Here is a 26,679-nt window from a genome sequence, read left to right as displayed (position 1 = left end):
AGAAATTACACATTTTCCACAAAAAATCAACAATTATACACCGCATACAAAAAATGTTTCAAAGCTGCATGCCAACTCTGCACTTTGGCAAAATGTTCAACCTTATTCACTACAGAAACAATCATACAGCACACAACCAGGCCATTCGGCCCATCGTGTCTCTGCCGGCTCTTTCAAAGGGCTATCCAATTAATCCTACTCCTCTCTTCTTTCACCAAAGCCCTGCAATTATTTTACCTTCAAATATTATCCAAATTACCTTTTTACCTTAGGTCACCTCGAGCTGGGGTGGGGAAGGCGGGGAAACAACCTACTGTCGCCTCTGCTTCTTTTGCAAATTTTCTTCAATCTGTGTCTCCTGGTTACTGACCCTTCCGACACTGGAAACAGTTTATCCTTATTTACTCATCATCTTGTATTTATATAGCGTCTTTAACATAGTGAAACGTCCCAAGGCACTCCACAGGAGTGTTAGCAAACTAAATTTGACACCCAGCCGCACAAGGAGATATTAGGACAGATGACCAAAAGCTTGCTCGAAAAGGTAGGTTTTAAGGAGCGTCTGAAAGGAGGAGAGAGAGAGAGGCGGAGAGGTTTCGGGAGGGAATTCCAGAGTTTAGGGCCTAGGCAGCTGAAAGCACGCCCGCCACCGGCAGAGCGAATAAAGTAGGGGATACGCAAGACGCCCAAATTGCATGATCACAGAGATCAAAGGCGACATGAGGGAAAATGTTCTTACGCAGCGAGCGGTTAGCATCTGGAAATCACTGCTTGAAAGGGTGCTGGAGACAAATTCAATTGTGGCTTTCAGAAGAGAATTGGGTAAGTACCTGAAAGAAAAGAATTTGCAGGGCTACGGGGAAAAGGCAGGGGGGTGGGACTAGCTGAAGTGCTCTTGCAGAGAGTCGGCACGGGCTCGACGGGCCGAATGGCCTCCCTCTGTGCTGCAATCGTTCTATTATATGACCTCGGAGGGTTGTAGGCAACGGTCCCTCTAATTTGTTTCTTTGGCCCGCACGCCCCGTCAACGGGCTGTGCGGCCCATTCAAAATTCAGCACGTGCACGTTTTTTCTATTCAAAAGCCGGCTCACCGGATGCGCGGGACCTGCAGCGCTCTGCGTTTCCACGCGGCTTTAAAGAGTGCATTGGTTGCAGGGCTGGAGGAGGTTACAGGGAAAGGGGGGGGCGATGCCGTGGAGGGATTTGAAAACAAGAGAATTTAAAAATCGAGGCGTTGCTGGACCATGAGCCAATGCAGGTCAGCGAGCACAGGGGGTGATGGGTAAATGGGACTTGGTGCGACTTAGGATACGGGCAGCAGAGTTCTTGGAGAAGTAACCCTTTCTGTTACTTCTTTATTTGTGGATGACGGCATGTGGTTAAGAAATAAGAAATAAGAGCAGGAGTAGGCCATGCGGCCCCTCGAGCCGGCTCCGCCATTCAATAAGATCATGGCCGGTCATCGACCTCAACTCCACTTTCCCGCTCGATCTCCATAACCCTAGAGTCCAAAAATCTATCAATCTCAGCCTTGAATATACCCAAAGACTCGGCATTCACAGCCCTCTGGGGCAGAGAACTCCAAAGGTTCACAACCTTCTGAGTGAAGAAATTCCTCCTCATCTCGGTCTTAAATGGCCTACCCCTTATCCTGAGACTATGCCCCCTAGTTCTAGACACTCCAGCCAGGGGAAACAACCTCTCAGTATCTACCCTGCCAACCCCCTTCAGAATCTTGCATGTTTCAATGAGATCACCTCTCATTCTTCTAAACTGCCGAGAGTATAGGCCCATTCTACACAATCTCTCATCGTAGGACAGCCCTCTCATGTTGTTTGCAAAGGAAAATGCCACGGTTCTTAGAAGGTCCTGGTGATATTCCCTGCCACAGGACATCATTTTGATTTACGGCATGACTGAAACGGAACAGGAGAAAGTCTTACTGGAAGCACTGACCATGCTGGAGGAAGTTAGGATTGCTGCACCGTTGGCTCGAGTACCTCAATATTTCCAGTGTCTCCCTTACATATAACAACATTAAGGAACATTTAATTCCCAGCTCCGCGTTTAAGCTCTTAATGTGGCTTTTCCTTATATCATTTACTCACTATGAGGACAATGATCATACTGAAAAGAGTGAGAAAGATTGCAAACAAAAACAACAACAACACCAACAACAACTTGTCTTTATATAGCGTCTTTAACGTAGTAAAAACGTCCCAAGGCCCTTCACAGGACTATTATAAGACAAAAAATGTGAAACCCGCTTAAAGAAATGAAGGTGGGTTTGTTGGTGAAATATTTCAACCACAGTGAGTGAATGTGACAAGTGATGAAGACTTGATGGGCCAGAACCTCACTATGTCTCTTATCGGTCTTTATGGGCAAAACTTGAAAATTGCTTTTTCAAAGACATCAGATTCCGAATTATTGTTCATATGAAGATATGACAAACATTTACTTCAGATGCAATAAATATAAGGAGAGATTTATTTCCAGAAAACTTTCCGTGGCCTGAAGGACAGTTACTGAGGGAGCGTTCGTTTCCTTTTAAGGGCAATATGCAAATATGCATGGCCGGCTCTGTATTATTGCAGCGTTTTGGCAAAGGGTATATCATTATATATTGCAATATTTTAGCAGAATCGACATGAGAAAACAGCAGCACTTTCTGAATGAAGGGACATTGTGATTTTAAAAAAGGAGTCGTTGAGACGGTAAGAGGCAGTGAATGATGTGGCGAGGCAGTGTGTGCAGTTGGAAAGCATACTTACCTGGCAGGGGAGACACCATGATCAAGAAGGTGGTTCTCCCAGGACGAGGCTAGCCCATTGCACTTCGGGTGTGCTGACGCCTGCGATGTCCCCAAATGCGGGATACTCGACTGCAAAATTTGTGGTAGTGGGGGACTGCGTTCGCGCTCTCCCCTGGCTTTACAATAAAAAATAGAATTTCAACAGCATTCTCTTTTCAACTAACCTGTCAAATATATATACCGTTATATATATCGTTTGCTTTGTTTTCAATTCTAACTGCGCTTTATTCCCAACACAGGGAGCTGTGACACAATACAACTCTGCATAATGGCCTATTCAAATCGCATCATAACCCATCCTAACGCTCACATTTCATTTCATCTTTACACTCACAGTTATATTCATCCTTACTACTAAGAAATTACACATTTTCCACAAAAAATCAACAATTATACACCGCATACAAAAAATGTTTCAAAGCTGCATGCCAACTCTGCACTTTGGCAAAATGTTCAACCTTATTCACTACAGAAACAATCATACAGCATACAACCAGGCCATTCGGCCCATCGTGTCTCTGCCGGCTCTTTCAAAGGGCTATCCAATTAATCCTACTCCTCTCTTCTTTCACCAAAGCCCTGCAATTATTTTACCTTCAAATATTATCCAAATTACCTTTTTACCTTAGGTCACCTCGAGCTGGGGTGGGGAAGGCGGGGAAACATCCTACTGTCGCCTCTGCTTCTTTTGCAAATTTTCTTCAATCTGTGTCTCCTGGTTACTGACCCTTCCGACACTGGAAACAGTTTATCCTTATTTACTCATCATCTTGTATTTATATAGCGTCTTTAACATAGTGAAACGTCCCAAGGCACTCCACAGGAGTGTTAGCAAACTAAATTTGACACCCAGCCGCACAAGGAGATATTAGGACAGATGACCAAAAGCTTGCTCGAAAAGGTAGGTTTTAAGGAGCGTCTGAAAGGAGGAGAGAGAGAGAGGCGGAGAGGTTTCGGGAGGGAATTCCAGAGTTTAGGGCCTAGGCAGCTGAAAGCACGCCCGCCACCGGCGGAGCGAATAAAGTAGGGGATACGCAAGACGCCCAAATTGCATGATCACAGAGATCAAAGGCGACATGAGGGAAAATGTTCTTACGCAGCGAGCGGTTAGCATCTGGAAATCACTGCTTGAAAGGGTGCTGGAGACAAATTCAATTGTGGCTTTCAGAAGAGAATTGGGTAAGTACCTGAAAGAAAAGAATTTGCAGGGCTACGGGGAAAAGGCAGGGGGGTGGGACTAGCTGAAGTGCTCTTGCAGAGAGTCGGCACGGGCTCGACGGGCCGAATGGCCTCCCTCTGTGCTGCAATCGTTCTATTATATGACCTCGGAGGGTTGTAGGCAACGGTCCCTCTAATTTGTTTCTTTGGCCCGCACGCCCCGTCAACGGGCTGTGCGGCCCATTCAAAATTCAGCACGTGCACGTTTTTTCTATTCAAAAGCCGGCTCACCAGATGCGCGGGACCTGCAGCGCTCTGCGTTTCCACGCGGCTTTAAAGAGTGCATTGGTTGCAGGGCTGGAGGAGGTTACAGGGAAAGGGGGGGGCGATGCCGTGGAGGGATTTGAAAACAAGAGAATTTAAAAATCGAGGCGTTGCTGGACCATGAGCCAATGCAGGTCAGCGAGCACAGGGGGTGATGGGTAAATGGGACTTGGTGCGACTTAGGATACGGGCAGCAGAGTTCTTGGAGAAGTAACCCTTTCTGTTACTTCTTTATTTGTGGATGACGGCATGTGGTTAAGAAATAAGAAATAAGAGCAGGAGTAGGCCATGCGGCCCCTCGAGCCGGCTCCGCCATTCAATAAGATCATGGCCGGTCATCGACCTCAACTCCACTTTCCCGCTCGATCTCCATAACCCTAGAGTCCAAAAATCTATCAATCTCAGCCTTGAATATACCCAAAGACTCGGCATTCACAGCCCTCTGGGGCAGAGAACTCCAAAGGTTCACAACCTTCTGAGTGAAGAAATTCCTCCTCATCTCGGTCTTAAATGGCCTACCCCTTATCCTGAGACTATGCCCCCTAGTTCTAGACACTCCAGCCAGGGGAAACAACCTCTCAGTATCTACCCTGCCAACCCCCTTCAGAATCTTGCATGTTTCAATGAGATCACCTCTCATTCTTCTAAACTGCCGAGAGTATAGGCCCATTCTACACAATCTCTCATCGTAGGACAGCCCTCTCATGTTGTTTGCAAAGGAAAATGCCACGGTTCTTAGAAGGTCCTGGTGATATTCCCTGCCACAGGACATCATTTTGATTTACGGCATGACTGAAACGGAACAGGAGAAAGTCTTACTGGAAGCACTGACCATGCTGGAGGAAGTTAGGATTGCTGCACCGTTGGCTCGAGTACCTCAATATTTCCAGTGTCTCCCTTACATATAACAACATTAAGGAACATTTAATTCCCAGCTCCGCGTTTAAGCTCTTAATGTGGCTTTTCCTTATATCATTTACTCACTATGAGGACAATGATCATACTGAAAAGAGTGAGAAAGATTGCAAACAAAAACAACAACAACACCAACAACAACTTGTCTTGATATAGCGTCTTTAACGTAGTAAAAACGTCCCAAGGCCCTTCACAGGACTATTATAAGACAAAAAATGTGAAACCCGCTTAAAGAAATGAAGGTGGGTTTGTTGGTGAAATATTTCAACCACAGTGAGTGAATGTGACAAGTGATGAAGACTTGATGGGCCAGAACCTCACTATGTCTCTTATCGGTCTTTATGGGCAAAACTTGAAAATTGCTTTTTCAAAGACATCAGATTCCGAATTATTGTTCATATGAAGATATGACAAACATTTACTTCAGATGCAATAAATATAAGGAGAGATTTATTTCCAGAAAACTTTCCGTGGCCTGAAGGACAGTTACTGAGGGAGCGTTCGTTTCCTTTTAAGGGCAATATGCAAATATGCATGGCCGGTTCTGTATTATTGCAGCGTTTTGTCAAAGGGTATATCATTATATATTGCAATATTTTAGCAGAATCGACATGAGAAAACAGCAGCACTTTCTGAATGAAGGGACATTGTGATTTTAAAAAAGGAGTCGTTGAGACGGTAAGAGGCAGTGAATGATGTGGCGAGGCAGTGTGTGCAGCTGGAAAACATACTTACCTGGCAGGGGAGACACCATGATCAAGAAGGTGGTTCTCCCAGGACGAGGCTAGCCCATTGCACTTCGGGTGTGCTGACGCCTGCGATGTCCCCAAATGCGGGATACTCGACTGCAAAATTTGTGGTAGTGGGGGACTGCGTTCGCGCTCTCCCCTGGCTTTACAATAAAAAATAGAATTTCAACAGCATTCTCTTTTCAACTAACCTGTCAAATATATATACCGTTATATATATCGTTTGCTTTGTTTTCAATTCTAACTGCGCTTTATTCCCAACACAGGGAGCTGTGACACAATACAACTCTGCATAATGGCCTATTCAAATCGCATCATAACCCATCCTAACGCTCACATTTCATTTCATCTTTACACTCACAGTTATATTCATCCTTACTACTAAGAAATTACACATTTTCCACAAAAAATCAACAATTATACACCGCATACAAAAAATGTTTCAAAGCTGCATGCCAACTCTGCACTTTGGCAAAATGTTCAACCTTATTCACTACAGAAACAATCATACAGCATACAACCAGGCCATTCGGCCCATCGTGTCTCTGCCGGCTCTTTCAAAGGGCTATCCAATTAATCCTACTCCTCTCTTCTTTCACCAAAGCCCTGCAATTATTTTACCTTCAAATATTATCCAAATTACCTTTTTACCTTAGGTCACCTCGAGCTGGGGTGGGGAAGGCGGGGAAACATCCTACTGTCGCCTCTGCTTCTTTTGCAAATTTTCTTCAATCTGTGTCTCCTGGTTACTGACCCTTCCGACACTGGAAACAGTTTATCCTTATTTACTCATCATCTTGTATTTATATAGCGTCTTTAACATAGTGAAACGTCCCAAGGCACTCCACAGGAGTGTTAGCAAACTAAATTTGACACCCAGCCGCACAAGGAGATATTAGGACAGATGACCAAAAGCTTGCTCGAAAAGGTAGGTTTTAAGGAGCGTCTGAAAGGAGGAGAGAGAGAGAGGCGGAGAGGTTTCGGGAGGGAATTCCAGAGTTTAGGGCCTAGGCAGCTGAAAGCACGCCCGCCACCGGCGGAGCGAATAAAGTAGGGGATACGCAAGACGCCCAAATTGCATGATCACAGAGATCAAAGGCGACATGAGGGAAAATGTTCTTACGCAGCGAGCGGTTAGCATCTGGAAATCACTGCCTGAAAGGGTGCTGGAGACAAATTCAATTGTGGCTTTCAGAAGAGAATTGGGTAAGTACCTGAAAGAAAAGAATTTGCAGGGCTACGGGGAAAAGGCAGGGGGGTGGGACTAGCTGAAGTGCTCTTGCAGAGAGTCGGCACGGGCTCGACGGGCCGAATGGCCTCCCTCTGTGCTGCAATCGTTCTATTATATGACCTCGGAGGGTTGTAGGCAACGGTCCCTCTAATTTGTTTCTTTGGCCCGCACGCCCCGTCAACGGGCTGTGCGGCCCATTCAAAATTCAGCACGTGCACGTTTTTTCTATTCAAAAGCCGGCTCACCGGATGCGCGGGACCTGCAGCGCTCTGCGTTTCCACGCGGCTTTAAAGAGTGCATTGGTTGCAGGGCTGGAGGAGGTTACAGGGAAAGGGGGGGGCGATGCCGTGGAGGGATTTGAAAACAAGAGAATTTAAAAATCGAGGCGTTGCTGGACCATGAGCCAATGCAGGTCAGCGAGCACAGGGGGTGATGGGTAAATGGGACTTGGTGCGACTTAGGATACGGGCAGCAGAGTTCTTGGAGAAGTAACCCTTTCTGTTACTTCTTTATTTGTGGATGACGGCATGTGGTTAAGAAATAAGAAATAAGAGCAGGAGTAGGCCATGCGGCCCCTCGAGCCGGCTCCGCCATTCAATAAGATCATGGCCGGTCATCGACCTCAACTCCACTTTCCCGCTCGATCTCCATAACCCTAGAGTCCAAAAATCTATCAATCTCAGCCTTGAATATACCCAAAGACTCGGCATTCACAGCCCTCTGGGGCAGAGAACTCCAAAGGTTCACAACCTTCTGAGTGAAGAAATTCCTCCTCATCTCGGTCTTAAATGGCCTACCCCTTATCCTGAGACTATGCCCCCTAGTTCTAGACACTCCAGCCAGGGGAAACAACCTCTCAGTATCTACCCTGCCAACCCCCTTCAGAATCTTGCATGTTTCAATGAGATCACCTCTCATTCTTCTAAACTGCCGAGAGTATAGGCCCATTCTACACAATCTCTCATCGTAGGACAGCCCTCTCATGTTGTTTGCAAAGGAAAATGCCACGGTTCTTAGAAGGTCCTGGTGATATTCCCTGCCACAGGACATCATTTTGATTTACGGCATGACTGAAACGGAACAGGAGAAAGTCTTACTGGAAGCACTGACCATGCTGGAGGAAGTTAGGATTGCTGCACCGTTGGCTCGAGTACCTCAATATTTCCAGTGTCTCCCTTACATATAACAACATTAAGGAACATTTAATTCCCAGCTCCGCGTTTAAGCTCTTAATGTGGCTTTTCCTTATATCATTTACTCACTATGAGGACAATGATCATACTGAAAAGAGTGAGAAAGATTGCAAACAAAAACAACAACAACACCAACAACAACTTGTCTTGATATAGCGTCTTTAACGTAGTAAAAACGTCCCAAGGCCCTTCACAGGACTATTATAAGACAAAAAATGTGAAACCCGCTTAAAGAAATGAAGGTGGGTTTGTTGGTGAAATATTTCAACCACAGTGAGTGAATGTGACAAGTGATGAAGACTTGATGGGCCAGAACCTCACTATGTCTCTTATCGGTCTTTATGGGCAAAACTTGAAAATTGCTTTTTCAAAGACATCAGATTCCGAATTATTGTTCATATGAAGATATGACAAACATTTACTTCAGATGCAATAAATATAAGGAGAGATTTATTTCCAGAAAACTTTCCGTGGCCTGAAGGACAGTTACTGAGGGAGCGTTCGTTTCCTTTTAAGGGCAATATGCAAATATGCATGGCCGGCTCTGTATTATTGCAGCGTTTTGGCAAAGGGTATATCATTATATATTGCAATATTTTAGCAGAATCGACATGAGAAAACAGCAGCACTTTCTGAATGAAGGGACATTGTGATTTTAAAAAAGGAGTCGTTGAGACGGTAAGAGGCAGTGAATGATGTGGCGAGGCAGTGTGTGCAGCTGGAAAGCATACTTACCTGGCAGGGGAGACACCATGATCAAGAAGGTGGTTCTCCCAGGACGAGGCTAGCCCATTGCACTTCGGGTGTGCTGACGCCTGCGATGTCCCCAAATGCGGGATACTCGACTGCAAAATTTGTGGTAGTGGGGGACTGCGTTCGCGCTCTCCCCTGGCTTTACAATAAAAAATAGAATTTCAACAGCATTCTCTTTTCAACTAAGCTGTCAAATATATATACCGTTATATATATCGTTTGCTTTGTTTTCAATTCTAACTGCGCTTTATTCCCAACACAGGGAGCTGTGACACAATACAACTCTGCATAATGGCCTATTCAAATCGCATCATAACCCATCCTAACGCTCACATTTCATTTCATCTTTACACTCACAGTTATATTCATCCTTACTACTAAGAAATTACACATTTTCCACAAAAAATCAACAATTATACACCGCAAATTGCATGATCACAGAGATCAAAGGCGACATGAGGGAAAATGTTCTTACGCAGCGAGCGGTTAGCATCTGGAAATCACTGCTTGAAAGGGTGCTGGAGACAAATTCAATTGTGGCTTTCAGAAAAGAATTGGGTAAGTACCTGAAAGAAAAGAATTTGCAGGGCTACGGGGAAAAGGCAGGGGGGTGGGACTAGCTGAAGTGCTCTTGCAGAGAGTCGGCACGGGCTCGACGGGCCGAATGGCCTCCCTCTGTGCTGCAATCGTTCTATTATATGACCTCGGAGGGTTGTAGGCAACGGTCCCTCTAATTTGTTTCTTTGGCCCGCACGCCCCGTCAACGGGCTGTGCGGCCCATTCAAAATTCAGCACGTGCACGTTTTTTCTATTCAAAAGCCGGCTCACCGGATGCGCGGGACCTGCAGCACTCTGCGTTTCCACGCGGCTTTAAAGAGTGCATTGGTTGCAGGGCTGGAGGAGGTTACAGGGAAAGGGGGGGGGGCGATGCCGTGGAGGGATTTGAAAACAAGAGAATTTAAAAATCGAGGCGTTGCTGGACCATGAGCCAATGCAGGTCAGCGAGCACAGGGGGTGATGGGTAAATGGGACTTGGTGCGACTTAGGATACGGGCAGCAGAGTTCTTGGAGAAGTAACCCTTTCTGTTACTTCTTTATTTGTGGATGACGGCATGTGGTTAAGAAATAAGAAATAAGAGCAGGAGTAGGCCATGCGGCCCCTCGAGCCGGCTCCGCCATTCAATAAGATCATGGCCGGTCATCGACCTCAACTCCACTTTCCCGCTCGATCTCCATAACCCTAGAGTCCAAAAATCTATCAATCTCAGCCTTGAATATACCCAAAGACTCGGCATTCACAGCCCTCTGGGGCAGAGAACTCCAAAGGTTCACAACCTTCTGAGTGAAGAAATTCCTCCTCATCTCGGTCTTAAATGGCCTACCCCTTATCCTGAGACTATGCCCCCTAGTTCTAGACACTCCAGCCAGGGGAAACAACCTCTCAGTATCTACCCTGCCAACCCCCTTCAATGAGATCACCTCTCATTCTTCTAAACTGCCGAGAGTATAGGCCCATTCTACACAATCTCTCATCGTAGGACAGCCCTCTCATGTTGTTTGCAAAGGAAAATGCCACGGTTCTTAGAAGGTCCTGGTGATATTCCCTGCCACAGGACATCATTTTGATTTACGGCATGACTGAAACGGAACAGGAGAAAGTCTTACTGGAAGCACTGACCATGCTGGAGGAAGTTAGGATTGCTGCACCGTTGGCTCGAGTACCTCAATATTTCCAGTGTCTCCCTTACATATAACAACATTAAGGAACATTTAATTCCCAGCTCCGCATTTAAGCTCTTAATGTGGCTTTTCCTTATATCATTTACTCACTATGAGGACAATGATCATACTGAAAAGAGTGAGAAAGATTGCAAACAAAAACAACAACAACACCAACAACAACTTGTCTTTATATAGCGTCTTTAACGTAGTAAAAACGTCCCAAGGCCCTTCACAGGACTATTATAAGACAAAAAATGTGAAACCCGCTTAAAGAAATGAAGGTGGGTTTGTTGGTGAAATATTTCAACCACAGTGAGTGAATGTGACAAGTGATGAAGACTTGATGGGCCAGAACCTCACTATGTCTCTTATCGGTCTTTATGGGCAAAACTTGAAAATTGCTTTTTCAAAGACATCAGATTCCGAATTATTGTTCATATGAAGATATGACAAACATTTACTTCAGATGCAATAAATATAAGGAGAGATTTATTTCCAGAAAACTTTCCGTGGCCTGAAGGACAGTTACTGAGGGAGCGTTCGTTTCCTTTTAAGGGCAATTTGCAAATATGCATGGCCGGCTCTGTATTATTGCAGCGTTTTGTCAAAGGGTATATCATTATATATTGCAATATTTTAGCAGAATCGACATGAGAAAACAGCAGCACTTTCTGAATGAAGGGACATTGTGATTTTAAAAAAGGAGTCGTTGAGACGGTAAGAGGCAGTGAATGATGTGGCGAGGCAGTGTGTGCAGCTGGAAAGCATACTTACCTGGCAGGGGAGACACCATGATCAAGAAGGTGGTTCTCCCAGGACGAGGCTAGCCCATTGCACTTCGGGTGTGCTGATGCCTGCGATGTCCCCAAATGCGGGATACTCGACTGCAAAATTTGTGGTAGTGGGGGACTGCGTTCGCGCTCTCCCCTGGCTTTACAATAAAAAATAGAATTTCAACAGCATTCTCTTTTCAACTAAGCTGTCAAATATATATACCGTTATATATATCGTTTGCTTTGTTTTCAATTCTAACTGCGCTTTATTCCCAACACAGGGAGCTGTGACACAATACAACTCTGCATAATGGCCTATTCAAATCGCATCATAACCCATCCTAACGCTCACATTTCATTTCATCTTTACACTCACAGTTATATTCATCCTTACTACTAAGAAATTACACATTTTCCACAAAAAATCAACAATTATACACCGCATACAAAAAATGTTTCAAAGCTGCATGCCAACTCTGCACTTTGGCAAAATGTTCAACCTTATTCACTACAGAAACAATCATACAGCACACAACCAGGCCATTCGGCCCATCGTGTCTCTGCCGGCTCTTTCAAAGGGCTATCCAATTAATCCTACTCCTCTCTTCTTTCACCAAAGCCCTGCAATTATTTTACCTTCAAATATTATCCAAATTACCTTTTTACCTTAGGTCACCTCGAGCTGGGGTGGGGAAGGCGGGGAAACAACCTACTGTCGCCTCTGCTTCTTTTGCAAATTTTCTTCAATCTGTGTCTCCTGGTTACTGACCCTTCCGACACTGGAAACAGTTTATCCTTATTTACTCATCATCTTGTATTTATATAGCGTCTTTAACATAGTGAAACGTCCCAAGGCACTCCACAGGAGTGTTAGCAAACTAAATTTGACACCCAGCCGCACAAGGAGATATTAGGACAGATGACCAAAAGCTTGCTCGAAAAGGTAGGTTTTAAGGAGCGTCTGAAAGGAGGAGAGAGAGAGAGGCGGAGAGGTTTCGGGAGGGAATTCCAGAGTTTAGGGCCTAGGCAGCTGAAAGCACGCCCGCCACCGGCAGAGCGAATAAAGTAGGGGATACGCAAGACGCCCAAATTGCATGATCACAGAGATCAAAGGCGACATGAGGGAAAATGTTCTTACGCAGCGAGCGGTTAGCATCTGGAAATCACTGCTTGAAAGGGTGCTGGAGACAAATTCAATTGTGGCTTTCAGAAGAGAATTGGGTAAGTACCTGAAAGAAAAGAATTTGCAGGGCTACGGGGAAAAGGCAGGGGGGTGGGACTAGCTGAAGTGCTCTTGCAGAGAGTCGGCACGGGCTCGACGGGCCGAATGGCCTCCCTCTGTGCTGCAATCGTTCTATTATATGACCTCGGAGGGTTGTAGGCAACGGTCCCTCTAATTTGTTTCTTTGGCCCGCACGCCCCGTCAACGGGCTGTGCGGCCCATTCAAAATTCAGCACGTGCACGTTTTTTCTATTCAAAAGCCGGCTCACCGGATGCGCGGGACCTGCAGCGCTCTGCGTTTCCACGCGGCTTTAAAGAGTGCATTGGTTGCAGGGCTGGAGGAGGTTACAGGGAAAGGGGGGGGCGATGCCGTGGAGGGATTTGAAAACAAGAGAATTTAAAAATCGAGGCGTTGCTGGACCATGAGCCAATGCAGGTCAGCGAGCACAGGGGGTGATGGGTAAATGGGACTTGGTGCGACTTAGGATACGGGCAGCAGAGTTCTTGGAGAAGTAACCCTTTCTGTTACTTCTTTATTTGTGGATGACGGCATGTGGTTAAGAAATAAGAAATAAGAGCAGGAGTAGGCCATGCGGCCCCTCGAGCCGGCTCCGCCATTCAATAAGATCATGGCCGGTCATCGACCTCAACTCCACTTTCCCGCTCGATCTCCATAACCCTAGAGTCCAAAAATCTATCAATCTCAGCCTTGAATATACCCAAAGACTCGGCATTCACAGCCCTCTGGGGCAGAGAACTCCAAAGGTTCACAAGCTTCTGAGTGAAGAAATTCCTCCTCATCTCGGTCTTAAATGGCCTACCCCTTATCCTGAGACTATGCCCCCTAGTTCTAGACACTCCAGCCAGGGGAAACAACCTCTCAGTATCTACCCTGCCAACCCCCTTCAGAATCTTGCATGTTTCAATGAGATCACCTCTCATTCTTCTAAACTGCCGAGAGTATAGGCCCATTCTACACAATCTCTCATCGTAGGACAGCCCTCTCATGTTGTTTGCAAAGGAAAATGCCACGGTTCTTAGAAGGTCCTGGTGATATTCCCTGCCACAGGACATCATTTTGATTTACGGCATGACTGAAACGGAACAGGAGAAAGTCTTACTGGAAGCACTGACCATGCTGGAGGAAGTTAGGATTGCTGCACCGTTGGCTCGAGTACCTCAATATTTCCAGTGTCTCCCTTACATATAACAACATTAAGGAACATTTAATTCCCAGCTCCGCGTTTAAGCTCTTAATGTGGCTTTTCCTTATATCATTTACTCACTATGAGGACAATGATCATACTGAAAAGAGTGAGAAAGATTGCAAACAAAAACAACAACAACACCAACAACAACTTGTCTTTATATAGCGTCTTTAACGTAGTAAAAACGTCCCAAGGCCCTTCACAGGACTATTATAAGACAAAAAATGTGAAACCCGCTTAAAGAAATGAAGGTGGGTTTGTTGGTGAAATATTTCAACCACAGTGAGTGAATGTGACAAGTGATGAAGACTTGATGGGCCAGAACCTCACTATGTCTCTTATCGGTCTTTATGGGCAAAACTTGAAAATTGCTTTTTCAAAGACATCAGATTCCGAATTATTGTTCATATGAAGATATGACAAACATTTACTTCAGATGCAATAAATATAAGGAGAGATTTATTTCCAGAAAACTTTCCGTGGCCTGAAGGACAGTTACTGAGGGAGCGTTCGTTTCCTTTTAAGGGCAATATGCAAATATGCATGGCCGGCTCTGTATTATTGCAGCGTTTTGGCAAAGGGTATATCATTATATATTGCAATATTTTAGCAGAATCGACATGAGAAAACAGCAGCACTTTCTGAATGAAGGGACATTGTGATTTTAAAAAAGGAGTCGTTGAGACGGTAAGAGGCAGTGAATGATGTGGCGAGGCAGTGTGTGCAGCTGGAAAGCATACTTACCTGGCAGGGGAGACACCATGATCAAGAAGGTGGTTCTCCCAGGACGAGGCTAGCCCATTGCACTTCGGGTGTGCTGACGCCTGCGATGTCCCCAAATGCGGGATACTCGACTGCAAAATTTGTGGTAGTGGGGGACTGCGTTCGCGCTCTCCCCTGGCTTTACAATAAAAAATAGAATTTCAACAGCATTCTCTTTTCAACTAAGCTGTCAAATATATATACCGTTATATATATCGTTTGCTTTGTTTTCAATTCTAACTGCGCTTTATTCCCAACACAGGGAGCTGTGACACAATACAACTCTGCATAATGGCCTATTCAAATCGCATCATAACCCATCCTAACGCTCACATTTCATTTCATCTTTACACTCACAGTTATATTCATCCTTACTACTAAGAAATTACACATTTTCCACAAAAAATCAACAATTATACACCGCATACAAAAAATGTTTCAAAGCTGCATGCCAACTCTGCACTTTGGCAAAATGTTCAACCTTATTCACTACAGAAACAATCATACAGCACACAACCAGGCCATTCGGCCCATCGTGTCTCTGCCGGCTCTTTCAAAGGGCTATCCAATTAATCCTACTCCTCTCTTCTTTCACCAAAGCCCTGCAATTATTTTACCTTCAAATATTATCCAAATTACCTTTTTACCTTAGGTCACCTCGAGCTGGGGTGGGGAAGGCGGGGAAACATCCTACTGTCGCCTCTGCTTCTTTTGCAAATTTTCTTCAATCTGTGTCTCCTGGTTACTGACCCTTCCGACACTGGAAACAGTTTATCCTTATTTACTCATCATCTTGTATTTATATAGCGTCTTTAACATAGTGAAACGTCCCAAGGCACTCCACAGGAGTGTTAGCAAACTAAATTTGACACCCAGCCGCACAAGGAGATATTAGGACAGATGACCAAAAGCTTGCTCGAAAAGGTAGGTTTTAAGGAGCGTCTGAAAGGAGGAGAGAGAGAGAGGCGGAGAGGTTTCGGGAGGGAATTCCAGAGTTTAGGGCCTAGGCAGCTGAAAGCACGCCCGCCACCGGCGGAGCGAATAAAGTAGGGGATACGCAAGACGCCCAAATTGCATGATCACAGAGATCAAAGGCGACATGAGGGAAAATGTTCTTACGCAGCGAGCGGTTAGCATCTGGAAATCACTGCTTGAAAGGGTGCTGGAGACAAATTCAATTGTGGCTTTCAGAAGAGAATTGGGTAAGTACCTGAAAGAAAAGAATTTGCAGGGCTACGGGGAAAAGGCAGGGGGGTGGGACTAGCTGAAGTGCTCTTGCAGAGAGTCGGCACGGGCTCGACGGGCCGAATGGCCTCCCTCTGTGCTGCAATCGTTCTATTATATGACCTCGGAGGGTTGTAGGCAACGGTCCCTCTAATTTGTTTCTTTGGCCCGCACGCCCCGTCAGCGGGCTGTGCGGCCCATTCAAAATTCAGCACGTGCACGTTTTTTCTATTCAAAAGCCGGCTCACCGGATGCGCGGGACCTGCAGCGCTCTGCGTTTCCACGCGGCTTTAAAGAGTGCATTGGTTGCAGGGCTGGAGGAGGTTACAGGGAAAGGGGGGGGCGATGCCGTGGAGGGATTTGAAAACAAGAGAATTTAAAAATCGAGGCGTTGCTGGACCATGAGCCAATGCAGGTCAGCGAGCACAGGGGGTGATGGGTAAATGGGACTTGGTGCGACTTAGGATACGGGCAGCAGAGTTCTTGGAGAAGTAACCCTTTCTGTTACTTCTTTATTTGTGGATGACGGCATGTGGTTAAGAAATAAGAAATAAGAGCAGGAGTAGGCCATGCGGCCCCTCGAGCCGGCTCCGCCATTCAATAAGATCATGGCCGGTCATCGACCTCAACTCCACTTTCCCGCTCGATCTCCATAACCCTAGAGTCCAAAAATCTATCAATCTCAGCCTTGAATATACCCAAAGACTCGGCATTCACAGCCCTCTGGGGCAGAGAACTCCAAAGGTTCACAACCTTCTGAGTGAAGAAATTCCTCCTCATCTCGGTCTTAAATGGCCTACCCCTTATCCTGAGACTATGCCCCCTAGTTCTAGACACTCCAGCCAGGGGAAACAACCTCTCAGTATCTACCCTGCCAACCCCCTTCAATGAGATCACCTCTCATTCTTCTAAACTGCCGAGAGTATAGGCCCATTCTACACAATCTCTCATCGTAGGACAGCCCTCTCATGTTGTTTGCAAAGGAAAATGCCACGGTTCTTAGAAGGTCCTGGTGATATTCCCTGCCACAGGACATCATTTTGATTTACGGCATGACTGAAACGGAACAGGAGAAAGTCTTACTGGAAGCACTGACCATGCTGGAGGAAGTTAGGATTGCTGCACCGTTGGCTCGAGTACCTCAATATTTCCAGTGTCTCCCTTACATATAACAACATTAAGGAACATTTAATTCCCAGCTCCGCGTTTAAGCTCTTAATGTGGCTTTTCCTTATATCATTTACTCACTATGAGGACAATGATCATACTGAAAAGAGTGAGAAAGATTGCAAACAAAAACAACAACAACACCAACAACAACTTGTCTTTATATAGCGTCTTTAACGTAGTAAAAACGTCCCAAGGCCCTTCACAGGACTATTATAAGACAAAAAATGTGAAACCCGCTTAAAGAAATGAAGGTGGGTTTGTTGGTGAAATATTTCAACCACAGTGAGTGAATGTGACAAGTGATGAAGACTTGATGGGCCAGAACCTCACTATGTCTCTTATCGGTCTTTATGGGCAAAACTTGAAAATTGCTTTTTCAAAGACATCAGATTCCGAATTATTGTTCATATGAAGATATGACAAACATTTACTTCAGATGCAATAAATATAAGGAGAGATTTATTTCCAGAAAACTTTCCGTGGCCTGAAGGACAGTTACTGAGGGAGCGTTCGTTTCCTTTTAAGGGCAATATGCAAATATGCATGGCCGGCTCTGTATTATTGCAGCGTTTTGGCAAAGGGTATATCATTATATATTGCAATATTTTAGCAGAATCGACATGAGAAAACAGCAGCACTTTCTGAATGAAGGGACATTGTGATTTTAAAAAAGGAGTCGTTGAGACGGTAAGAGGCAGTGAATGATGTGGCGAGGCAGTGTGTGCAGCTGGAAAGCATACTTACCTGGCAGGGGAGACACCATGATCAAGAAGGTGGTTCTCCCAGGACGAGGCTAGCCCATTGCACTTCGGGTGTGCTGACGCCTGCGATGTCCCCAAATGCGGGATACTCGACTGCAAAATTTGTGGTAGTGGGGGACTGCGTTCGCGCTCTCCCCTGGCTTTACAATAAAAAATAGAATTTCAACAGCATTCTCTTTTCAACTAAGCTGTCAAATATATATACCGTTATATATATCGTTTGCTTTGTTTTCAATTCTAACTGCGCTTTATTCCCAACACAGGGAGCTGTGACACAATACAACTCTGCATAATGGCCTATTCAAATCGCATCATAACCCATCCTAACGCTCACATTTCATTTCATCTTTACACTCACAGTTATATTCATCCTTACTACTAAGAAATTACACATTTTCCACAAAAAATCAACAATTATACACCGCATACAAAAAATGTTTCAAAGCTGCATGCCAACTCTGCACTTTGGCAAAATGTTCAACCTTATTCACTACAGAAACAATCATACAGCACACAACCAGGCCATTCGGCCCATCGTGTCTCTGCCGGCTCTTTCAAAGGGCTATCCAATTAATCCTACTCCTCTCTTCTTTCACCAAAGCCCTGCAATTATTTTACCTTCAAATATTATCCAAATTACCTTTTTACCTTAGGTCACCTCGAGCTGGGGTGGGGAAGGCGGGGAAACATCCTACTGTCGCCTCTGCTTCTTTTGCAAATTTTCTTCAATCTGTGTCTCCTGGTTACTGACCCTTCCGACACTGGAAACAGTTTATCCTTATTTACTCATCATCTTGTATTTATATAGCGTCTTTAACATAGTGAAACGTCCCAAGGCACTCCACAGGAGTGTTAGCAAACTAAATTTGACACCCAGCCGCACAAGGAGATATTAGGACAGATGACCAAAAGCTTGCTCGAAAAGGTAGGTTTTAAGGAGCGTCTGAAAGGAGGAGAGAGAGAGAGGCGGAGAGGTTTCGGGAGGGAATTCCAGAGTTTAGGGCCTAGGCAGCTGAAAGCACGCCCGCCACCGGCGGAGCGAATAAAGTAGGGGATACGCAAGACGCCCAAATTGCATGATCACAGAGATCAAAGGCGACATGAGGGAAAATGTTCTTACGCAGCGAGCGGTTAGCATCTGGAAATCACTGCTTGAAAGGGTGCTGGAGACAAATTCAATTGTGGCTTTCAGAAGAGAATTGGGTAAGTACCTGAAAGAAAAGAATTTGCAGGGCTACGGGGAAAAGGCAGGGGGGTGGGACTAGCTGAAGTGCTCTTGCAGAGAGTCGGCACGGGCTCGACGGGCCGAATGGCCTCCCTCTGTGCTGCAATCGTTCTATTATATGACCTCGGAGGGTTGTAGGCAACGGTCCCTCTAATTTGTTTCTTTGGCCCGCACGCCCCGTCAGCGGGCTGTGCGGCCCATTCAAAATTCAGCACGTGCACGTTTTTTCTATTCAAAAGCCGGCTCACCGGATGCGCGGGACCTGCAGCGCTCTGCGTTTCCACGCGGCTTTAAAGAGTGCATTGGTTGCAGGGCTGGAGGAGGTTACAGGGAAAGGGGGGGGCGATGCCGTGGAGGGATTTGAAAACAAGAGAATTTAAAAATCGAGGCGTTGCTGGACCATGAGCCAATGCAGGTCAGCGAGCACAGGGGGTGATGGGTAAATGGGACTTGGTGCGACTTAGGATACGGGCAGCAGAGTTCTTGGAGAAGTAACCCTTTCTGTTACTTCTTTATTTGTGGATGACGGCATGTGGTTAAGAAATAAGAAATAAGAGCAGGAGTAGGCCATGCGGCCCCTCGAGCCGGCTCCGCCATTCAATAAGATCATGGCCGGTCATCGACCTCAACTCCACTTTCCCGCTCGATCTCCATAACCCTAGAGTCCAAAAATCTATCAATCTCAGCCTTGAATATACCCAAAGACTCGGCATTCACAGCCCTCTGGGGCAGAGAACTCCAAAGGTTCACAAGCTTCTGAGTGAAGAAATTCCTCCTCATCTCGGTCTTAAATGGCCTACCCCTTATCCTGAGACTATGCCCCCTAGTTCTAGACACTCCAGCCAGGGGAAACAACCTCTCAGTATCTACCCTGCCAACCCCCTTCAGAATCTTGCATGTTTCAATGAGATCACCTCTCATTCTTCTAAACTGCCGAGAGTATAGGCCCATTCTACACAATCTCTCATCGTAGGACAGCCCTCTCATGTTGTTTGCAAAGGAAAATGCCACGGTTCTTAGAAGGTCCTGGTGATATTCCCTGCCACAGGACATCATTTTGATTTACGGCATGACTGAAACGGAACAGGAGAAAGTCTTACTGGAAGCACTGACCATGCTGGAGGAAGTTAGGATTGCTGCACCGTTGGCTCGAGTACCTCAATATTTCCAGTGTCTCCCTTACATATAACAACATTAAGGAACATTTAATTCCCAGCTCCGCGTTTAAGCTCTTAATGTGGCTTTTCCTTATATCATTTACTCACTATGAGGACAATGATCATACTGAAAAGAGTGAGAAAGATTGCAAACAAAAACAACAACAACACCAACAACAACTTGTCTTTATATAGCGTCTTTAACGTAGTAAAAACGTCCCAAGGCCCTTCACAGGACTATTATAAGACAAAAAATGTGAAACCCGCTTAAAGAAATGAAGGTGGGTTTGTTGGTGAAATATTTCAACCACAGTGAGTGAATGTGACAAGTGATGAAGACTTGATGGGCCACAACCTCACTATGTCTCTTATCGGTCTTTATGGGCAAAACTTGAAAATTGCTTTTTCAAAGACATCAGATTCCGAATTATTGTTCATATGAAGATATGACAAACATTTACTTCAGATGCAATAAATATAAGGAGAGATTTATTTCCAGAAAACTTTCCGTGGCCTGAAGGACAGTTACTGAGGGAGCGTTCGTTTCCTTTTAAGGGCAATATGCAAATATGCATGGCCGGCTCTGTATTATTGCAGCGTTTTGGCAAAGGGTATATCATTATATATTGCAATATTTTAGCAGAATCGACATGAGAAAACAGCAGCACTTTCTGAATGAAGGGACATTGTGATTTTAAAAAAGGAGTCGTTGAGACGGTAAGAGGCAGTGAATGATGTGGCGAGGCAGTGTGTGCAGCTGGAAAGCATACTTACCTGGCAGGGGAGACACCATGATCAAGAAGGTGGTTCTCCCAGGACGAGGCTAGCCCATTGCACTTCGGGTGTGCTGACGCCTGCGATGTCCCCAAATGCGGGATACTCGACTGCAAAATTTGTGGTAGTGGGGGACTGCGTTCGCGCTCTCCCCTGGCTTTACAATAAAAAATAGAATTTCAACAGCATTCTCTTTTCAACTAAGCTGTCAAATATATATACCGTTATATATATCGTTTGCTTTGTTTTCAATTCTAACTGCGCTTTATTCCCAACACAGGGAGCTGTGACACAATACAACTCTGCATAATGGCCTATTCAAATCGCATCATAACCCATCCTAACGCTCACATTTCATTTCATCTTTACACTCACAGTTATATTCATCCTTACTACTAAGAAATTACACATTTTCCACAAAAAATCAACAATTATACACCGCAAATTGCATGATCACAGAGATCAAAGGCGACATGAGGGAAAATGTTCTTACGCAGCGAGCGGTTAGCATCTGGAAATCACTGCTTGAAAGGGTGCTGGAGACAAATTCAATTGTGGCTTTCAGAAAAGAATTGGGTAAGTACCTGAAAGAAAAGAATTTGCAGGGCTACGGGGAAAAGGCAGGGGGGTGGGACTAGCTGAAGTGCTCTTGCAGAGAGTCGGCACGGGCTCGACGGGCCGAATGGCCTCCCTCTGTGCTGCAATCGTTCTATTATATGACCTCGGAGGGTTGTAGGCAACGGTCCCTCTAATTTGTTTCTTTGGCCCGCACGCCCCGTCAACGGGCTGTGCGGCCCATTCAAAATTCAGCACGTGCACGTTTTTTCTATTCAAAAGCCGGCTCACCGGATGCGCGGGACCTGCAGCACTCTGCGTTTCCACGCGGCTTTAAAGAGTGCATTGGTTGCAGGGCTGGAGGAGGTTACAGGGAAAGGGGGGGGGGCGATGCCGTGGAGGGATTTGAAAACAAGAGAATTTAAAAATCGAGGCGTTGCTGGACCATGAGCCAATGCAGGTCAGCGAGCACAGGGGGTGATGGGTAAATGGGACTTGGTGCGACTTAGGATACGGGCAGCAGAGTTCTTGGAGAAGTAACCCTTTCTGTTACTTCTTTATTTGTGGATGACGGCATGTGGTTAAGAAATAAGAAATAAGAGCAGGAGTAGGCCATGCGGCCCCTCGAGCCGGCTCCGCCATTCAATAAGATCATGGCCGGTCATCGACCTCAACTCCACTTTCCCGCTCGATCTCCATAACCCTAGAGTCCAAAAATCTATCAATCTCAGCCTTGAATATACCCAAAGACTCGGCATTCACAGCCCTCTGGGGCAGAGAACTCCAAAGGTTCACAACCTTCTGAGTGAAGAAATTCCTCCTCATCTCGGTCTTAAATGGCCTACCCCTTATCCTGAGACTATGCCCCCTAGTTCTAGACACTCCAGCCAGGGGAAACAACCTCTCAGTATCTACCCTGCCAACCCCCTTCAATGAGATCACCTCTCATTCTTCTAAACTGCCGAGAGTATAGGCCCATTCTACACAATCTCTCATCGTAGGACAGCCCTCTCATGTTGTTTGCAAAGGAAAATGCCACGGTTCTTAGAAGGTCCTGGTGATATTCCCTGCCACAGGACATCATTTTGATTTACGGCATGACTGAAACGGAACAGGAGAAAGTCTTACTGGAAGCACTGACCATGCTGGAGGAAGTTAGGATTGCTGCACCGTTGGCTCGAGTACCTCAATATTTCCAGTGTCTCCCTTACATATAACAACATTAAGGAACATTTAATTCCCAGCTCCGCGTTTAAGCTCTTAATGTGGCTTTTCCTTATATCATTTACTCACTATGAGGACAATGATCATACTGAAAAGAGTGAGAAAGATTGCAAACAAAAACAACAACAACACCAACAACAACTTGTCTTTATATAGCGTCTTTAACGTAGTAAAAACGTCCCAAGGCCCTTCACAGGACTATTATAAGACAAAAAATGTGAAACCCGCTTAAAGAAATGAAGGTGGGTTTGTTGGTGAAATATTTCAACCACAGTGAGTGAATGTGACAAGTGATGAAGACTTGATGGGCCAGAACCTCACTATGTCTCTTATCGGTCTTTATGGGCAAAACTTGAAAATTGCTTTTTCAAAGACATCAGATTCCGAATTATTGTTCATATGAAGATATGACAAACATTTACTTCAGATGCAATAAATATAAGGAGAGATTTATTTCCAGAAAACTTTCCGTGGCCTGAAGGACAGTTACTGAGGGAGCGTTCGTTTCCTTTTAAGGGCAATTTGCAAATATGCATGGCCGGCTCTGTATTATTGCAGCGTTTTGTCAAAGGGTATATCATTATATATTGCAATATTTTAGCAGAATCGACATGAGAAAACAGCAGCACTTTCTGAATGAAGGGACATTGTGATTTTAAAAAAGGAGTCGTTGAGACAGTAAGAGGCAGTGAATGATGTGGCGAGGCAGTGTGTGCAGCTGGAAAGCATACTTACCTGGCAGGGGAGACACCATGATCAAGAAGGTGGTTCTCCCAGGACGAGGCTAGCCCATTGCACTTCGGGTGTGCTGACGCCTGCGATGTCCCCAAATGCGGGATACTCGACTGCAAAATTTGTGGTAGTGGGGGACTGCGTTCGCGCTCTCCCCTGGCTTTACAATAAAAAATAGAATTTCAACAGCATTCTCTTTTCAACTAAGCTGTCAAATATATACCGTTATATATATCGTTTGCTTTGTTTTCAATTCTAACTGCGCTTTATTCCCAACACAGGGAGCTGTGACACAATACAACTCTGCATAATGGCCTATTCAAATCGCATCATAACCCATCCTAACGCTCACATTTCATTTCATCTTTACACTCACAGTTATATTCATCCTTACTACTAAGAAATTACACATTTTCCACAAAAAATCAACAATTATACACCGCATACAAAAAATGTTTCAAAGCTGCATGCCAACTCTGCACTTTGGCAAAATGTTCAACCTTATTCACTACAGAAACAATCATACAGCACACAACCAGGCCATTCGGCCCATCGTGTCTCTGCCGGCTCTTTCAAAGGGCTATCCAATTAATCCTACTCCTCTCTTCTTTCACCAAAGCCCTGCAATTATTTTACCTTCAAATATTATCCAAATTACCTTTTTACCTTAGGTCACCTCGAGCTGGGGTGGGGAAGGCGGGGAAACAACCTACTGTCGCCTCTGCTTCTTTTGCAAATTTTCTTCAATCTGTGTCTCCTGGTTACTGACCCTTCCGACACTGGAAACAGTTTATCCTTATTTACTCATCATCTTGTATTTATATAGCGTCTTTAACATAGTGAAACGTCCCAAGGCACTCCACAGGAGTGTTAGCAAACTAAATTTGACACCCAGCCGCACAAGGAGATATTAGGACAGATGACCAAAAGCTTGCTCGAAAAGGTAGGTTTTAAGGAGCGTCTGAAAGGAGGAGAGAGAGAGAGGCGGAGAGGTTTCGGGAGGGAATTCCAGAGTTTAGGGCCTAGGCAGCTGAAAGCACGCCCGCCACCGGCAGAGCGAATAAAGTAGGGGATACGCAAGACGCCCAAATTGCATGATCACAGAGATCAAAGGCGACATGAGGGAAAATGTTCTTACGCAGCGAGCGGTTAGCATCTGGAAATCACTGCTTGAAAGGGTGCTGGAGACAAATTCAATTGTGGCTTTCAGAAGAGAATTGGGTAAGTACCTGAAAGAAAAGAATTTGCAGGGCTACGGGGAAAAGGCAGGGGGGTGGGACTAGCTGAAGTGCTCTTGCAGAGAGTCGGCACGGGCTCGACGGGCCGAATGGCCTCCCTCTGTGCTGCAATCGTTCTATTATATGACCTCGGAGGGTTGTAGGCAACGGTCCCTCTAATTTGTTTCTTTGGCCCGCACGCCCCGTCAACGGGCTGTGCGGCCCATTCAAAATTCAGCACGTGCACGTTTTTTCTATTCAAAAGCCGGCTCACCGGATGCGCGGGACCTGCAGCGCTCTGCGTTTCCACGCGGCTTTAAAGAGTGCATTGGTTGCAGGGCTGGAGGAGGTTACAGGGAAAGGGGGGGGCGATGCCGTGGAGGGATTTGAAAACAAGAGAATTTAAAAATCGAGGCGTTGCTGGACCATGAGCCAATGCAGGTCAGCGAGCACAGGGGGTGATGGGTAAATGGGACTTGGTGCGACTTAGGATACGGGCAGCAGAGTTCTTGGAGAAGTAACCCTTTCTGTTACTTCTTTATTTGTGGATGACGGCATGTGGTTAAGAAATAAGAAATAAGAGCAGGAGTAGGCCATGCGGCCCCTCGAGCCGGCTCCGCCATTCAATAAGATCATGGCCGGTCATCGACCTCAACTCCACTTTCCCGCTCGATCTCCATAACCCTAGAGTCCAAAAATCTATCAATCTCAGCCTTGAATATACCCAAAGACTCGGCATTCACAGCCCTCTGGGGCAGAGAACTCCAAAGGTTCACAAGCTTCTGAGTGAAGAAATTCCTCCTCATCTCGGTCTTAAATGGCCTACCCCTTATCCTGAGACTATGCCCCCTAGTTCTAGACACTCCAGCCAGGGGAAACAACCTCTCAGTATCTACCCTGCCAACCCCCTTCAGAATCTTGCATGTTTCAATGAGATCACCTCTCATTCTTCTAAACTGCCGAGAGTATAGGCCCATTCTACACAATCTCTCATCGTAGGACAGCCCTCTCATGTTGTTTGCAAAGGAAAATGCCACGGTTCTTAGAAGGTCCTGGTGATATTCCCTGCCACAGGACATCATTTTGATTTACGGCATGACTGAAACGGAACAGGAGAAAGTCTTACTGGAAGCACTGACCATGCTGGAGGAAGTTAGGATTGCTGCACCGTTGGCTCGAGTACCTCAATATTTCCAGTGTCTCCCTTACATATAACAACATTAAGGAACATTTAATTCCCAGCTCCGCGTTTAAGCTCTTAATGTGGCTTTTCCTTATATCATTTACTCACTATGAGGACAATGATCATACTGAAAAGAGTGAGAAAGATTGCAAACAAAAACAACAACAACACCAACAACAACTTGTCTTTATATAGCGTCTTTAACGTAGTAAAAACGTCCCAAGGCCCTTCACAGGACTATTATAAGACAAAAAATGTGAAACCCGCTTAAAGAAATGAAGGTGGGTTTGTTGGTGAAATATTTCAACCACAGTGAGTGAATGTGACAAGTGATGAAGACTTGATGGGCCAGAACCTCACTATGTCTCTTATCGGTCTTTATGGGCAAAACTTGAAAATTGCTTTTTCAAAGACATCAGATTCCGAATTATTGTTCATATGAAGATATGACAAACATTTACTTCAGATGCAATAAATATAAGGAGAGATTTATTTCCAGAAAACTTTCCGTGGCCTGAAGGACAGTTACTGAGGGAGCGTTCGTTTCCTTTTAAGGGCAATTTGCAAATATGCATGGCCGGCTCTGTATTATTGCAGCGTTTTGTCAAAGGGTATATCATTATATATTGCA

At 45.4% G+C, this 26,679-nt stretch overlaps 8 non-coding genes across 8 annotated transcripts; all 8 read left to right on the top strand.

The window, feature by feature from the left end:
- The first annotated feature begins 2,767 nt into the window (after nucleotides 1-2,767).
- On the top strand, nucleotides 2,768-2,931 carry LOC147100852 (U1 spliceosomal RNA). The gene has a single exon (XR_015073657.1). It is a non-coding gene; the product is annotated as a U1 spliceosomal RNA (small nuclear RNA).
- A 3,009-nt stretch (nucleotides 2,932-5,940) lies between these two features.
- On the top strand, nucleotides 5,941-6,104 carry LOC147100851 (U1 spliceosomal RNA). Its single transcript, XR_015073656.1, has one exon. It is a non-coding gene; the product is annotated as a U1 spliceosomal RNA (small nuclear RNA).
- A 3,009-nt stretch (nucleotides 6,105-9,113) lies between these two features.
- Nucleotides 9,114-9,277, top strand: LOC147100850 (U1 spliceosomal RNA). Its single transcript, XR_015073655.1, has one exon. It is a non-coding gene; the product is annotated as a U1 spliceosomal RNA (small nuclear RNA).
- Nucleotides 9,278-11,627: 2,350 nt separating this feature from the next.
- On the top strand, nucleotides 11,628-11,791 carry LOC147100849 (U1 spliceosomal RNA). The gene has a single exon (XR_015073626.1). It is a non-coding gene; the product is annotated as a U1 spliceosomal RNA (small nuclear RNA).
- A 3,009-nt stretch (nucleotides 11,792-14,800) lies between these two features.
- Nucleotides 14,801-14,964, top strand: LOC147100848 (U1 spliceosomal RNA). The gene has a single exon (XR_015073654.1). It is a non-coding gene; the product is annotated as a U1 spliceosomal RNA (small nuclear RNA).
- Nucleotides 14,965-17,956: 2,992 nt separating this feature from the next.
- Nucleotides 17,957-18,120, top strand: LOC147100847 (U1 spliceosomal RNA). The gene has a single exon (XR_015073653.1). It is a non-coding gene; the product is annotated as a U1 spliceosomal RNA (small nuclear RNA).
- A 3,009-nt stretch (nucleotides 18,121-21,129) lies between these two features.
- LOC147100846 (U1 spliceosomal RNA) lies at nucleotides 21,130-21,293 on the top strand. The gene has a single exon (XR_015073652.1). It is a non-coding gene; the product is annotated as a U1 spliceosomal RNA (small nuclear RNA).
- Nucleotides 21,294-23,643: 2,350 nt separating this feature from the next.
- On the top strand, nucleotides 23,644-23,807 carry LOC147100845 (U1 spliceosomal RNA). The gene has a single exon (XR_015073651.1). It is a non-coding gene; the product is annotated as a U1 spliceosomal RNA (small nuclear RNA).
- Nucleotides 23,808-26,679: the final 2,872 nt, after the last annotated feature.

This window comes from Somniosus microcephalus, chromosome 25 (assembly GCF_052327205.1).
Source record: "Somniosus microcephalus isolate GS21.2 chromosome 25, FLI_Smic_1.0, whole genome shotgun sequence".
Classification (NCBI taxonomy): domain Eukaryota; kingdom Metazoa; phylum Chordata; class Chondrichthyes; order Squaliformes; family Somniosidae; genus Somniosus; species Somniosus microcephalus.
This window is presented reverse-complemented; position numbering and strand designations above follow the sequence as displayed.